Source organism: Arachis ipaensis, chromosome B05 (genome assembly GCF_000816755.2).
Source record: "Arachis ipaensis cultivar K30076 chromosome B05, Araip1.1, whole genome shotgun sequence".
Classification (NCBI taxonomy): Eukaryota; Viridiplantae; Streptophyta; class Magnoliopsida; order Fabales; family Fabaceae; genus Arachis; species Arachis ipaensis.
Genome location: NC_029789.2, coordinates 135151147 through 135153013, shown reverse-complemented (window position 1 = coordinate 135153013; position 1867 = coordinate 135151147). Strand labels below are relative to the sequence as shown.

At 27.7% G+C, this 1867-nt stretch overlaps 1 protein-coding gene and 1 long non-coding RNA gene across 10 annotated transcripts in view; one reads left to right on the top strand and one right to left on the bottom strand.

Annotated features, from left to right (window-relative positions):
* Positions 1 to 618, bottom strand: part of LOC110262583 — a 2260-nt gene extending 1642 nt beyond the window's left edge. The window contains exon 1 of the long non-coding RNA XR_002347375.1: positions 519 to 618. This is a non-coding gene — a long non-coding RNA (uncharacterized LOC110262583). The remainder of the gene's footprint in view (positions 1 to 518) is intronic.
* The window catches only part of LOC107644310 (kinesin-like protein KIN-14K), a 19445-nt gene extending 18662 nt beyond the window's left edge, over positions 1 to 783 (top strand). For 6 of the 9 annotated variants that reach the window (XR_002347367.1, XR_002347372.1, XR_002347370.1 and 3 more), the window contains 2 exons: positions 79 to 183; positions 485 to 586. The gene's annotated coding sequence lies outside the window, so the exon portion shown is untranslated. Of the gene's footprint in view, positions 1 to 78; positions 191 to 484 lie in introns of those variants that run through there. The other 3 variants (XR_002347371.1, XM_021102902.1, XM_021102901.1) reach the window with 3 other exon arrangements.

Sequence of the window (1867 nt, the reverse complement as noted above, 5' to 3'; positions counted from 1 at the left end):
TAGAATTATTAATAGAAATCAAACCATAAAAGCTGAAGTAATAACCATCTTAAATGAGTTTATTATTTTCTGATGCAGATTTTGATTAAGTAGCATTTGTGACAATGATATTCCTCTTGTACAAAAAAACTTATGGATCCTCTGAAACTTCCACTCTCATTGAAGGCATAAAATCATTAGATAGTAAGTATTGCTTGGGTGCTACATATTATTAATAAGAAAATAGTTTAATTTTAATATACTGATAGTATAAAACGTTTTACACAATTGACCAATTACGTTTATTCTCTTAGATGACAATTCATGTGGTCAATGTGAAAAGTAGTTATTTTTGATGTCGTGGTATTATATAATTAGATGTACGTGTAAAACTGTTTTATGCTGATAGACATTAAAATTAAATCGTAAGAAAAAATTTCTATTACTTCAACTTAGAAACTCTGTTGAGAAATGTGTGAAGTTTGTTCACAAATTTTCATTTCAGGTATTTAAAAAAGGTAGCTCTTGTAAAGACCAACCTGTAGCTCCAAAACAGTAGCATAAAGTAGGAGTTATGTGAAAATCAGAGTCTCAGCTGAGAGGATCCATTTTCACAAGAGTTGCAATTTCATACCATTTTACACCTGTATAAAATACACGTATCCATTCATATGTAAATAGGATATTTTTTCTTTTTTTGTCAATTACTCTCAACACTTATTTTTAGCATTGTAACCTTTTTGTGAATATTGTAATAATTTTAGACATTGTAACATCCATCAATTATGAATCTTTCGGAGGCAATTGATCAAATATATTATTATTAATCTATTAGAATAATAAACCAGTTTATCATAATAACATAGAGCATGCCAAAAGAAATGAATAATTTGAGAATAAAACAAATAATGCCTAATGCTAATTCCTTTCAAAATCATTTGTTCCTTGCAAGTATTCCCTTCTTGAAAGAGAAAAAAGAAATAAAAACAAATAAAATACACTCTTCCATGCCATTTGACAAATTGACCTATCACTATCATCACGGAAATTAAGTCAAATTAGGCAATATCCTTTACACCTAGTTTCTACTTTCTAGTTTGCATCTCCCTTTTCAATAACATGATAATGATAATATCGTGTCCTTATGAAAGAAAATGTAGATTAGATTATTCAAATCCAAATTTTCCTGCTTTCGGTGAAAGTCGTTTTCATCCAAAATTTCATTCCCCATTCCGTAGGCGCAAACAATGTTCCTTGTTACAACTTGGCAAACGGTGTAAGCCAGCACAAGTAGCTGTACCTCCACCCCAAAAAACATCGAAAGCAGAAACCACCACGTAACTTCTCAATTCAGCTTAGATGGTCCCTATTCATTTGTACTAATATTTAAAAAATATATTTTTTTCTTTTATTTCTCACCCTCCATTTAAATTTTATTTAAAAATTTATCGCTAACTAATAAATTATTATATANATTATACTCAGTAAAAAAACATTTTATGAATGTTTCTCAAAAACTTATTAAATATAATCTTGAAGCATGGAAATATTTTGATATGATGATGAGTCACATCAACAACCAAACAAACACATAAGACCACTATACAAGCCGCCATCCTCTCAACCTCCTTAACATCAAAACAAAGCAAGTAACAAACACATGTTTCTACCAATTGATGTTGATATCTTAGGTGATATAAAATTATTCATGGATACACAAAATTAGGGAAAATATAAGAAAATATATTTTGTTTTACTTCTCCTTTTCTAGGATTTTTTTAAAATAAATAATTTAAATATTTTATCTAAAAATATAAATAATTTATAGTATATTTATCAATTTTTAACTTTTTACATATTTTGTTTATAATATAAACCAATTATGATT